The sequence below is a fragment of the Microtus ochrogaster genome, chromosome 21, assembly GCF_000317375.1.
Source record: "Microtus ochrogaster isolate Prairie Vole_2 chromosome 21, MicOch1.0, whole genome shotgun sequence".
Classification (NCBI taxonomy): Eukaryota; Metazoa; Chordata; class Mammalia; order Rodentia; family Cricetidae; genus Microtus; species Microtus ochrogaster.
The window spans coordinates 1,658,965-1,673,862 of record NC_022022.1 but is presented as its reverse complement, the minus strand read 5'-3'; the positions used below and the strand labels follow the sequence as shown (position 1 = coordinate 1,673,862).

Below are 14,898 nucleotides of genomic sequence, written 5' to 3'. Positions count from 1 at the left end.
TAAACAGAAAAAGGGAAGTGGCAAAAATGTCTGTCAACCAGTCCATACCCCAACCCATTGGATGCAGCAAAAGCAAATGTCCTTCCTCTTTACCAAGTTGGTAAGATGTCTGTGCACTGGTGTAAAATAGTTCTTAATGTGCAGGGTGCCTTCCTTTTCCAGATACGCTTTCCACGGTGTTTGACTTTACAGAGAATATGGAGTTCTGGGCCCACTAAGATTAAATCAGGTTCTGAGTAGTTTTAAAGCGTGAATATCCGTTACCACTCAAAAGGCAGTTCTTAATAAGTGACACCATTGCCAGTCCTGGGTTGACTGCTCTTCAGAGGTCAAGCTAGACTTGGCAGTAGAGAAAAGAAACAATGACAAGGTTTACATGTTATTGTGGGGCAGTATGCATGTTCTAGAGATCCAAAAAGACTCATTTATGCTCATCACTTCTGTTCAGGAGATCATTTAGCCTGATCCAAATAGCAGTTGAGAAGCAGGATGAAAACAGCATGGCTGCTTGAGGCTTTATCTCTGAACTGTAGTGGAGTGGTGTAAAAGGCCTTGACTCACACAGGAAAGATTCTTCTTAGACTCCAAATAACATGGAAGGACATAGTTGCGTGTGTGGGGGTGGTGGGGTGGTGAGGAAGAGGGGGAAATTGTATAACTGTGTGCTAGTTGGTATCATATGATGACACAAACTACAGTTGTCTGCACAGAGGGCTTGACTGACAATGAGCCCAGAAGAGTGGCCTGTAGGCAAACGAGTAGCTCACTTTCTTGATTAATGTGGGTGGCAGAGATCACTGGGGATGGTACTACCTCTGGACGGGTAGTACTGGATTATGTAAGAAAACACACTGAGTAAGCCACAAGAACAAGTCACTAGTGCTCCTCCATGGCTTCGACTTAGTTCCTGCCTCCGGGTTCCTGCCCTGACTTCCCTTCATGACGGACTGTCACCTGGAGATCTGAGGTTGCTTTTGACCATGGGGTTTTGTTGCAGCAATAGAATCTCTAACCAAGATACTAGACACACTTGCAACCGCGTGCGTGCACGCAGGGATTTTGAAATTAGTGTAGACTGTGTTTCCCCAGTGTTACACCCTACCACTCTCTACAATTTTAATGAAACTCACTGCCTCAGTCTGGAGAACACCACTAAGAGAATGGGAAGAATCACAAGAGAAATGGTAATTTTCTCTGTGTTGAATGATATTTAGAACTTCATGGAGCAGACCCAATTAATGTAAAATAATCCCCCTCTCAGCCCACTGGAACCTATAATTGGAAGAGAAGTCATTTCTCTGGCAACATTCTAGGGGGCAGATTTCTATGCATTCAGCTTCCAGTGGTTCATCTCTTATACTGGTGCCCTGCACGATACCAAACCTAAGTCACTGACCCTGTCAAAGATTTTCAAAGAGCAGAATACAGTGGTTTCTCTCATGCAGCGGTTCTCAGCCTTCCTAATGCTGAGACCCTTTCACATAGTTCATCATGTTGTAGTGACCCCAAATTATTGCTACTTCCTAACTGTAATTTTGCTACTGTTATAAATTGCAATGTAATTTTCTGTGTTTTCCAATGCTCTTAAATGACCCCTGTCCTGTGAAAGGGTTGTTTGACTCCTAAAGGGATTGTGACCCACAAGTTGAGAACTGCTGCTCTAAGTCTAGCACAGGCTGTGAAGTCAAGCTTGGAATATATGACAGACCTGGACAGTAGGTGATAGCCACAGTAAGCAACTTTTGGCTCTATATTAGGTCTGGCCAATGCCTTCAGTGCATGGGGACTCAGGGCTAGTCATAGACACAAAAGGATCACTGTTCCAAAGCACCCTTCCTCCGGCAGGAACTCCTGGCTTTCTCTAGAACTAAACAGCCAGGGAAATAAACACGTACAAGCACAAAGGCTCCTATTCAATTCTAGAAATAGATGGCATGTAGCATTATCAGGAAAGTAGAAGCCATTTTGAACTATCAGGTGTCCAAGCACCACTCGCAAGAATGGAGATACCCAAGGTTCTAAATTGACATTGTGAGTCTTTCTGCTACAAGGGAGGGAAAATGAAAACATGTCAGCAAGTTGTTCCTGCCTGGAAAAACCTAGCATCTGAACAGATAAAATACAGTTCTCTCTCTCTCTCTCTCTCTCTCTCTCTCTCTCTCTCTCTCTCTCTCTCTTTCTCCTCCTCCTCTCCCCTCCCTTCCTCTCTCTCTGATAAAACTCAGGACCTTGACATCAATCAGTTCCATAGCAATTCCAATGTAATATTTTAGTCAGTCAATCTAGACTCACAAAATAAAAACAAAACAAGGCCAGCTCAGGCAGGACAGAAGCTTCTCCCTACCTGTTTGACAGGACTATGGGCAGACAAACATAAAGATTCCAGGAAATGGGCTCAGGAGAAATGTAGGGAAAGTGTCACACAAGTGTGAGGAGCTGAGTTAAGAGCTCTAACACCTACTTAAAATGCTGGGTGTGTCAGTGTGGGCCACAGCTGTGGAGACAGGTGGGCCGCAAAAGCTTGCCGGTTTGCTAATCAGTCCATAAGCTCCAGTTTCAAGTGGGAGATCCTATCATCTCATCATCATCATCAACATCATCATCATCATCATAGTGTGGAGAGTAAGAAAGACATCTGATGTTTAACTCTGATTTACACATACATGTGCACACACACACACACACACTCCAGGAAACATGATAATGCGTATTGAAAATTAGATTACAATAACTTGCCATGTCCTCTGCCATTAGCATCTGATTGGGCTCTAAAATAAGACCTAAGTTTAGGGCTTTAAGAATTAAGTAATACTTCCAATATCCAGGAGGATAAATATATGTTTTTCTTTGGGTTCACCTTCTTATTTAGCTTCTCTAGGATCACGAATTATAGGCTCAATGTCCTTTATTTATGGCTAGAAACCAATTATGAGTGAGTACATACCATATTCATCTTTTTGGGTCTGGGTTATCTTACTCAGTAAAGTGTTTTCTATTTCCATCCATTTGCATGCAAAATTCAAGATGTCATTGTTTTTTACCGCTGAGTAGAACTCTGAAGTGTATATGTGCCACACCTTCTTTATCCATTCTTCTATTGAGGGGCACCAAGACTGCCAGGCAAAAGTTGGGAGTACAGGGGTGGGGGTTGGATGGGGGGGAAGGGGATATGGGAAGAGGGAAGGGAGAAGGGGAGGATTGGGAAGAGCTTGGGGGAATGGGATGGTTGGGATGGAGAAAGGGTGGATATGGGAGCGGGGAAGAAGATATCTTAATTAAGGGAGCCATTTTAGGGTTGGCAAGAGACTTGGCTCTAGAGGGGTTCCCAGGCATCCAAGGAGATGTCCCCAGCTAGGTCCTTGGGCAGTAGAGGACAGGGTGCCTGAACTGGCCTTATCCTATAGCAACACTGATGAATATCTTGCATATCACCATAGAACCTTCATCTGGTGATGGATGGAGATAAAGACAGAGACCCACATTGGAGCACTGGACTGAGCTCCCAAGACCCAGATGAAGAGCAAAAGGAGGGAGAACATGAGCAATGAAGTCAGGACTACGAGGGGTGTGTCCACCCATGGAGACAGTGGGACTGATTTAATGGGAGCTCACCAAGGCCAGCTGGACTGGGACTGAACAAGCATGTGATCAAAACGCACTCTCTAAAAGTGGCTGACAATGAGGGCTGACTGAGAAGCCAAGGACAATGGCACTGGGTTTTGATCCTACTGCATGTACTGGCTTTTTGGGAGCCTAGCCTGTTTGGATGCTCACCTTCCTAGACCTGGATGGAGGGGTGAGGACCTTGGACTTCCCACAGGGCAGGGAACCCTGACTGCTCTTAGGACTGGTGAGGGAGGGGGTGGGGGGAGGGGGAGGAAAATGGGAGGAGTGGAAATTTTTAATAAATAAATACATTTTAAAAAGAATTAAGTAATAATGCTCTCTTAGCCCAAGCTCCATTTCTGTGAGTTTGGAGGCCTGTGAAGCGATTTTCAAAGTAAATTAAGTGGCCAACTTTTAAAGCTAAGACTCAGAACCCAAAGAGAGACTTACATGCCAAGCTCTGGGTATCTGGGAAGAGTAAGCAAATCTTCCCTTGGGTGATATATTTTTAAAAAATTGTTTGATAATTTTACACATTCATACTATGGTTTTTTGATCAAATCCAAACTTCCTTTTCCCTGCACTCCAGTTCCTCTGCTATACCACCCCTTACTATTTATTTTCTAGAAACCTAATGTGTTCTTTTTTGTTTTTAACCCAGGAGCCCACTCATGCTGTGTATATGTATAGGTGCAGAATCTCAGGGGCTGCATCCTTGCTGAAAACAGACTCTTCTCTCAATGGCCATCAGTTGGCAATAGCTCCTCACCTCCATGCTCCATCCATGGGTTTTATCTGGTATGACGTAGTACATGCTGTCATAACTTTTATGTTCATATGTGCAACTGCCCTGTTGTTAGCAATGAGTGTGTGCCAAATGTAGTATTTCATGGTTCTGAGGGACCTATCTGGATATCAGACTCAGAAAGAAAAGGTGAACAAACTAAAGACCTCAGTTGTCTGAAACTCACATGGAGCCTTGTAACTTTCTTTTGGACTCATAAATACTACAGTAGGACCTGAATAAAAAAAAACCTGTAGGGCTGAAATCTTCAGAGACAGCCCCAAGGAAGTCTGGCATTCTCTTAGCCAGAGAACATGGGCATACATAGCAGCTTAAGACACACATTGTGAAGCAATAGCCATGCTACTTTAGCTAACACCACAGAAGAAGCAGTGGCTTACACCCACAGAAGTAAAGAGGGAAGTCTAGGTCTCCCCTTGATGAGTCAATGGCTGTCCACTCTCTCTATTAAAGTGTTGTAGTAGGTGAATGCTGGGGAAGAGCTTCCTGGCTGGTTAATTGGAGGCTGTGTGAGGAGTTGGGCTTCTTCCCCTCCCCAAAGGTAATGAAGTGGTTTCTCTCCTTTTTGTTTCTGCTATTGCATGGTGACTTAATTTAGTGGCCATTCATATTGTAGTAAAAAATTCATAGTACAAAATTACAATTTTAACTATTTTTTTAGTGGATGGCTCTTTAGTAATGAGCACATTGATGCATTCAACACCACCATCCATTTCCAGAATGTTTCATCTTCCCTAAATGAAACACTACCCATTAAACATTAACTTTCCATGGCTCCTCCTCTAGATCATATAACACCATTAATAAAGATTTTTATACAAGTGTAATTGTACAGTGTATGTTTTCTGTTTGTGTGCATGGTTTATTTCACTTGCCATAATACCTTGAGAATTCATCTGTATTGGAGGAAGTGTCACAATTCTCTTATTTTTTTAAAAACCAAACAATGTTCTGTTGTGTGTATGTATATGCCATGTTTTGCCCATTAATGTGTTGCTAGGTATGTCAGTTACTTTTCTACCCAATGAGTAGTTATAGTGACTACCTCTCCATGTGATCATTGGACATCTGTATTTTATATGAAGAAGTATTTATTCAAATATCTTTTTCATTAATAACTTGGTTCCTTATAGAACATAATTTAAATACAATCAGAAAATGCTTGATTGACTCCCATAACATTTGTATTGTCACTGAGCCAGTGACCATATGTTGCCCACCAGTCACTGTTGTAGTTTGTAGAGTTCACAGCTGGATAAAACTGATAATTGGTTTTCTCTGCTGGTAGTATACTCACGATCTTCCAATACTGTGAAAGCTAGCCACTAGGGAAGAATCTTCAAGGCTAGTACTAGCTCAATTTTTCTATGTTCTATGACTCAAATATATGTCTTCTGCAACAAATTATTACTGTCAAATTCTGGAGGTAGCCAAGAAGAATGGCAATAGCCCATGCTTGGGGCTGCTTTTGAGACCCCAGTGGTTAACAGCTCCAAAAGAGACAACTTATTTGCAGCACATGGCATTTTGTTTGCTAGTTTGTAGTGTCTCATAGGGATAAGTACCTGTTGTAAGTTAACTTCATTTAAACTATTTTTATGGGTATATATTTTAGGAAGTGTCTAAGAACCCATCATAGGCCCTAGGAGAGAACTTAGAATTTTTGCTAAGTGGACATAATATTAAACTAACTTCTAATGGCATGATTTTATCCACAGGTCAGCAGATCTCTTAACTCTCACTGGAAAAGCTTCTTCAGCAGTAGATGGTGATCAATATAGAGATTCACAACTATTCAGTGTGCAGAGAATAAGAGACAGTGAAATGTTTAGCTCTCAATAGGACATCTATATCACACCCTTCCTTCCAAGACTCAGGAATCATCGTGAAAAGGGGGCTGGAAAGAGGAGGAGGAAAAAGAAATGAAGTTGGTTTTGAGTAGGGAGGAAGAGTGGACCTGGGAGAAGGGGTGAATATGATCGAAGCACAGTGTATGAGATCAAAAACACCAATGACAGCTTATGCTGGAGAGGATGTTGAGTAAGGGGAACACTCATCCATTGCTGGTGGGAATGCAAACTTGTACAACCACTTTGGAAATCAGCAGGGCAGTTTCTCAGAAAATTGGGGATCAACCTACCTTGGGATCCAGCAATACCACTCTTGGGCATATACCCAAAAGATGCTCAATCATACTACAAAAGCATCTGTTCAACTATGTTCATAGCAGCATTATTTGTAATAACCAGAATGTGGAAACAACCTAGATACCCCTCAATGGAAGAATGGATAAAGAAAGTGTGGCACATCTGCACATTAGATATTATATGTGGTAAAAAAAAAAAAAGCAATGACATCTTGCATGCAAATGGATGGAATTAGAAAACACTATCCTGAGTGAGGTAACCAGACCCAAAACAATGAATATGGTATGTACTTACTCATAAGTGGGTACTAGCTATAAACAAAGGACATTGAGCCTATAGTTCATGATCCTAGAGAAGCTAAGAATAAGATGAACCCAAAGAAAAACATACATAAACCCACCTGGAAATTGGAGACTGACAAGATCTCCTGACAAAATTGGGAGCAAGGGGGAGGGAGGTAGAAGGTAGGGGAGGAGGAGAAAAGGAGGGGAGGAGGGGAGGGTTGAGGAGAACTTGAGGGAATGGGATTTTGAGATGGAGGAAAGACAGATATGAGAGCAAGGAAAGAGATATCTTGATTGAGGGAGCCATTATGAGCTTAGCACGAAACCTGGCTCTAGAAAAATTCCCCGGAATCCACAAAGATGACCCTAGTTTAGACCCTAAGCAGTCGAGGAGAGGGTGCCTGAACTGGCCTTGCCCTGTAGTCAGACTGATGATTATCTTAAATATCACTATAGAACCTTCATCACACAACAGATGGAAACAGAGGCGGAGACCCCCATCGGAGCACTGGACTGAGCTCCTAAGGTCCAGTTGAAGAGTGGAAGGAATGAGAATATGAGCAAAGAGATCAAGACCATGAAGGGTTCATCCACTGAAACAGTTTACCTGAGCTAATGGGAGCTCACAACTCCAGCTGGACTGGGAAGAACAAGCATAGAACCAAGCTAGTTCCTTTGAATGTGGTTGACAGTTGTATGGCTGGGGCAGACTGAGGGGCCACTGGCAGTGGCACCAGGATTTATCTCTACTGCATGTACTGGCTTTTTGGGATCCTATTCTCTTTGGATGTATACCTTGCTCAGCCTAGATGTCATCTAAAGCAACCGCCTTTCGCAGTCAATGGGCTGAGTCTGACTACTTCGGGTTATGGACTTGCTGCATCCCTCTGTCGGGTACCCGGGGCCCTGGGCTTCTTTTCCAGCACACCCCCGGGAAACAGGGGCAGGAAAGGACTACATTCACCAGGGCACAGCTGGACGTTTTGGAAGCTCTATTTCCCAAGACCCGGTACCCAGACATCTTCATGCGGGAAGAGGTGGTGCTGAAAATCAACTTGCCCGAGTCCAGGGTACAGGTGGTTTAAGAACCAAAGAGCTAAGTGCTGCCAACAACAGCAGCAACAACAGAATGGAGGTCAAAACAAAGTGAGACCTTACAAAAACAAGACCCCTCCAGCTCGGGAAGTGACTTCTGAGAGTGGAACCAGTGGCCAGTTCACTCCCTCCTCTAGTACCTCAGTCCCAACCATTGCCAGTAGCAGTGCTTCTGTGTCTCCATCTCCCCACTGTCCACCTCCTCCTCCTGCATGCAAAGGTCCTATCCTATGACCTACACTCATGCTTCAGGTTATAGTCAAGGATATGCTGGCTCAACTTCCTTCTTTGGGAGCATGGAGTGTGGATCTTATTTGACTCCTATGCATTACCAGTTCCTGGACCAGGGGCCACACTCAGTCCCATGGGTACCAATGCAGTTACCAGCCATCTCAATCAGTCCCCAGCTTCTCTTCCCACCCAGGGATATGGAGCTTCAAGCTTGGGTTTTAACTCAACCACTGATTGCTTGGATTATAAGGACCAAACTGCCTCCTGGAAGCTTAACTTCAATGCTGACTGCTTGGATTATAAAGATCAGACATCCTCGTGGAAATTCCAGGTTTTGTGAAGACCTGTAGAACCTACTTTTGTGGGTGATTTTTAAATATTCTGGGCTGGACATTCCAGTTTTAGCCAGGCATTGGTTAAAAGAGTTAGACGGGATGATGCTCAGACTCCTGATCAAAGTTCCCGAGAGGCATAGAAGGAAAAATGAAGGGCCTTAGAGGAGCCTATCAAATAGCAACCTGAAATGGACAAACCAACCATGAGATTCTGCCATAGGTCTAGACCATTGGTTTTCTGGTTCGCAAATGATTGTTCAAATATATTCTAGTCACATGCAACCAAACACCACTCAAAATAGAAATCAATCAAAACTAGGTTATGAGGGAAGGGAGAGAAGGCCCAACCCTTCAAAGCATAGGTTTTAGCCAATCCTTTCTTGAATCTCAGAAATGGACAGTGTCCCAGACTCATTCATGGTTCATGACCAACTGGCAGCTGGCACTGAAAACCTTTTCAGGCTGTGTGAATTGTGCAACTGATTGTCCTAGATGCACTACTTTATTAAAAAAAACAATGTTCATAAGGAGTCAATATGTAGTTTAAGAGACAATCAGTGTGTGTCTTATATAAATGGTACATCTGTGGTTTTTAATCTGTGCTAGACTTCAAAACTGTGATCTCCTGTTATTGTATGCAACCTTGAACTCCACCTATGCAGGGGTTCTTTTATGATTAAATAGGTTATAATTGTAAGCAAAATTCAGAGCAATTGAATACTGTTCTAGAAAGATTACCTTTGGCTGGAGGTGAGCTGCCCTGCTTGCTGTCTCTGGTCAAGGATCGAGGAGAAGCAAAAGGACCCTGATTCATCCGTAATTTAACGTTGGTAAGCCTGGCAGCAAAAAACATCAATCAATTGCTCTGACCGTGATGAATTTTAAACCAAGATCATTGTCATTTATGCTTGCCGATGTTAACTGGAAGTTATATATGCATAAACCCTTTCACCCTGGATTTGGCAGATATGTATAATTATATTAAAATGGTTGCAGTACCAAAAAAGAAATTCTCAAAGAATTGTTACAAATTAATTTTTATTATTGAGTTCATTTTCATATTTTAAGAGTTCTTTAGATTATTATTTAGATATTAATGTTTCCTATGTGTTTGGCAAATATTTTCCCTTGAATCAGATTTTCACTTGGTGGATTGCACCTTTTGATATGAAGAAATTTTAAATATTTTATAGACACATTTATTTTTCTTTCATTGACTATGCTTTTGGTATCAGAGCAAGAAATTATCATCAAATATAATGTCATTGGCATTTTCTTATGTTTTTAAAAGATTTAATAGTTCTATCTTTTATTTGTCTTTGAACTATTTTGAGTTAATATTTGTATGACTTTTTTCTCTCTTTTACATGTTTACATGTTTACATGTTTACATGTTTAGATCCAGTTTTTTCCTAGCAACATTTTAAATTAAAATACAATTATATTACTTCTTCCCCTTTTACTGCCTCTAGTCCCTTCCAAGTACTCTCCCTCAAAATCCTTCTATTCCCCCTCAAGTTGATAGTTTTTTTTGATTTTATTTGTTACCTACACACACACACGCACACATATGCACAAATATATGTATATATACAACTGCTCAAACTCTTTTGTTGTTTGTGTATATATGGTTCAGGACTCCCCTTAAGGACAGCCGATAAGGTGCACCATCCTTGGATGAGGCCTATTCTTTTTCTCCCAGAAGTCAATAGTTGTTTTTGTTTTTGTTTTGTTTTGTTTTTGCCTAGTAATGAGTCCCCATAAAATTTTCCCCCTAACATGTCCTGATCTTGCTATTGTTCTGGTCTTGTTTATACAGACAATTCTAGGAAAGACTGTTTCACAGCAGACTTCCTAGTATTCTGACTAGTGACACCCTCTGACTCATAGATGCAGAACTGACTGAGATTGGGCTCCCCACAACCTCTTGATCTCTGCATGTATTCAATTGTGGCTTTCTATAGTGCTCTCCATTTTCTATAAAGAGATTTCTTTTTTTTTTAAAGTTCAAGTTTTTTAATATAATGTGTAGGATCCACATTATCTGTCTTCTGCCAGGTTTTCCAGGTTAAACTTCGCAGGCGTTGATTTTCTGCTTTGAAATTCATATTCCCTCACAGTGCCAGCATTTGTCATGGTTCTTTCCCGCATCCTTCCCTGCTCCCCTTTACCCATTTTCTAATAGTTCTGGATGTTCCACATGCATCATCTCCTCTAGGACATTTCCCCAACTCCCTCTGCCAGCCAGAGTTTTAGACATGACCAATGTAAAGAATGCTTAGTGTCTTATGGAATCTTCCAAATTCTGAGTAAATCAGATTCAGGACCACACAGTCTAGAGAAACACCCAGACACACACAAACACACACGCACATGTACACACATGTTGTGGGAAATTTGTACACTGTGTGAACATATAGTGTGCTGCAATTGGTTTAGTAAAGAACTGAATGGCCAATAGCTAGGCAAGAGGTATAGGCAGAGAAAGGAGAGGAATCCAGGGGCAGAAGAAGCCAGGAGACATGGAGAGGAAACAGAAGGTGCAAGGTGGAAGAGAGCTAACACCATGTGATAGAACGTAGATTAATATAAATGGGTTAATATAAGTTATAAAAGAGAGTTAGAAACAAGCCTAAGCTATATGCCAAGCTTTCATAATTAACAAGAATTATGAGAAACATAGAAAGACTTGTTACACACACACACTCATTTTTTTTCCTTTTTGAGACAGGGTCTCTACGTATCTCTGACTGGCCTAGAAAACATTATTTAGACCAGGTTGGCCTCGTTCTCACAAAGATCTGCCTGCCTCTGTCTCCTGAGCACTGGTATTAAAGGTGTGTGCCATTACAATGGCCATTGCATTTCAAATATTTGGATTTCTAACATACATACATACATACATACATACATACATACATACATACATACATACATACATCTTCCATTTGTAAAGAGATTTCTTTGATGAGGAGTGGTGACACCACTTCCCTGTGGGTATAAGGATAAGATGAAATGTACTAACAAAGTGGTAAAAGTAGATTCTTTCCTAAGGTCTATGACTTCACTAGCCTTTCTGAACCTTGCTAGATTTCCAGCACCAGACATGATTTCCTTGCTGTGGAGAAGAACTTTTAGTTCAACTAGACAACTAGTGATTGCCGCAGACAGGTAACTGATTTTTTTTTTAAATCAGAGTATTGTTGGCGTTTTAGTTGGATGTCACTGCATTTTCTGGACTCTATACTATTCCACGAACCGGTGTGGCTGTCTTTGCTCCAGAATCACATTACTCTGATAACTACACTGTGTAGTAATTTTTGGGAATCTGAATACATAAAACTTCTAATTTTGTTGTGTCTTGACATTTTGTCTATTCAGGGTCTCTTGAGATTTCACATGAATTTGAGATGGACATTTCTATATTTGCAGAATCATCTTTGGGGTTGTAACAGAGTGTACCAGACCTGTGAGTAATTTTGGACACTTTTGACATGTTAATGACAATGAGTTTTCCAGGGTATACATGGATGTCTTTCCACTCTTTTATGTTTTATTTAATTTATTTCACTGTTATTTTCTAGGTTTCAGTGTCTTTCATTTACTTTCCCAGTAAAGTTTGTTCCTAAATATTTGATTCTTTTCAGTGATATGGGAATTGTTTCTTAACTTCACCTCTGGATTGTTCATCTTTAGTACACAGAAACACACACTGCAGTTGTAATCGTAGCCCTAGGGAAACTGAGGCAGGAAGAGTACAACAGCAGCAGCATGGGCTATGTATTTTCCAGGCCAACCTGTGCTACACAGCAAAATCTTTATTAAAAAACAAAATTGTGATACTTGTTGAAACTACTTTGTTTTTGTTTATGATTTTTGTTTGGGTTTTTTTTCCTCTGCATTTAACTAAAGGTGTAATTTATCTTTTTAAAATGTCAACTTTTTATTTCATTTAAACAAAATTTTTAATCTGCTACTTACTGCCACTCTGTTATTGTTCTTTTTTTTCAAGACTTACATTTTGTTCTTTTTCTCTTAATTTTCTTCTTCCTTGATGTCCAGTCTTTGATTATTTGCTTGTGATCTTTTGCCTCTTCTCCTTTTCTCCTCTCCCTTCCCCTCCTCCTCGTCTTTCCCTTCCCTTTTTTCTGAGACAAGATCTTACCATGCACTCTAGACTGTCCCCAGCCTTGCAGTTTTCCTGCCTCAGCTTCATTTTCTTCCTTTTTAAAGCAGGTGTTCCTTTAGCACAAATTCCCCTCTTAGAACTTCTTCCCTGTTGTTTTGAGACAGTGTCTTACTACCATGGTTCAGACTGGAGTCAGAATTGTGATCATTTTGCCTTAGTCTGTCTAGTGCTGAGACGGTTGATGCGTGTTTAGAATTATTTTGTTTTGATTCCCACCGGATTTGATGGGTTTTGTTTCTATTTCACTTATTTCTTAAGTTTTAAATTGTTGGCCACTCAGAAGCATATTCCTTGATGCCTGCACATTTGATAATTCTTTTTTTTTTTACAATTCTCAAATTTTGCACCATTGTGATCAGAAGATATATTTGAAATGAATTAGATCTCTTTAAATGTGTTGATGGCTTTTTGGCCTTATATTGCTCCGTTCTGGAGAATGTTTAATGTGCACTTAGGAAGAGCATGTGTTTTTCTGCTTTGGTGGAATATTCTATAAATGTCTGTTACATAGTATTAGGGTACAATTTATATTTATATTTATATACAGTTTCTTTGTTTATGTCTGGATACTATTTCGATTGTCGATAGGAGGATGTTGGAGTTCCCTACTATCTTACTTAGTTTTCTATTGTTGTGATAAAGCATTTCTACCAAAAGCAAATTGGGGAGAAAAGGGTTTATTTAACATTATAGCCTACAACCTTCATGAAGAAAAGTCAGGACAGAAACCTAGACACAGGAACCTGAGCAGAGGGAGCAGAAGAATGCTGCTCTCTAACTTGCTCCCCATGGCTTGCTCAGTTTCCTTTCTTGTACACTCCAGCACACCTGCCCAGCAACAGCACCACACTATGGACTAGGCTTTCCTAATCAATCACCAATCAAGAAAATGCCCCCACAAGCTTGCCTACAAGCCAGTCTGATGGGACATTTTCTCATTTGAGGTCCCTTCTCAAGACTGTGTCAAGCTGGGAAAAACCAGACCATTACATGCACTGTTACAACCTGTGCCTTCCTTTAGATCTAACATTCCTTGTGAATACTTGGATCCTCTAACATTAAGTGATACATGTTTATCATTGTTAAATTTATTAATTATTGTTGCATTATCTATTCTTAATGAATCGACACCTTTACAGTTACATGACGATCTTTTCCCACTCTTTTAACAAAGTATGTGTAAAATGTAAAGTATGATTCATCAGATATAAGTCTCCAAACTCAATTTTGGTTCTCATTTGCATGGAATATCTTTTTTTTTCATGCCTTTACCTTTAGTTTATGTGTATTTTCAAGCAAAATTACTCTCTTCAGACAATATAGTTAGTCCATTTAGCTGATTTTGTTTCTTTTAGGTATAGGTTGCTGTTACTCTCAGAACCTACTACTGCCTTTTTGACTATAGTTTTTTGACAGTTTTGTATCTCCTTTCTTCCTGTTTTCCTGTTTTGTCACTTGTCTGTGGTTTTGTGGCCTGGGGAAGTGCTAAGATGTTTCCTCTCTCATTTGTTTATCTGTTGTAATTACTTTGTTTTTTACTGTGCAACTCACATTTGAAGATTTTGTAGTTGTAGTATACGTTTAATCTGGTCATAGTTTAGCATTGGCTGCATTCAAATATTATAGAATTATCTACATATAAATCACTTTATATGTTAGTTTACATCTTTTTATATGTGTACTACTGTACAACTTGTGTCTATAACTAACTAGTGATCATTTTGACTTGTATTCTTCATACTAGAAATTTGAAAGTTTTACATTCTGACATTATGATAATGTGATTTGTGAGTCTTCTGAATTGATTATGATTTTATCCCACTGTCTCTATTAAACCGAAGTGTTTTGGCAGATGTTAACTATTTGTTGATATTAGGGAGTTCTAGAATTCTTATTTAACGTCGCTGGTGTGCTTATTCATACTTTGCTGCCAATCTTTTAATTGCTGTACATTTATTTTTATTTTTAATTCATACTTATAAATTTTGGAGAATTTCCAAAGAAAAGCACAAAGAAGTCCTATATATCTTCTGTTCAGTACCCTGAATATCAAATAGTATTCTATATGACTACAGTACACATCAAATACAGAACACTGCTATAGATGTAACTGTTAGATCCATGGCCTTCCATATTACATTTTAGAGAGCCTCAGCGGTCTGGGAGCACCCCTTGTAGCCTCCTTTCCCTCCAGACACTGCTAGGG

At 40.3% G+C, this 14,898-nt stretch overlaps 1 pseudogene; it reads left to right on the top strand.

Annotated features, from left to right (window-relative positions):
- The first annotated feature begins 1,160 nt into the window (after window positions 1-1,160).
- Window positions 1,161-8,508, top strand: LOC101979207 (annotated as a pseudogene).
- The last annotated feature ends 6,390 nt before the right edge of the window (window positions 8,509-14,898 follow it).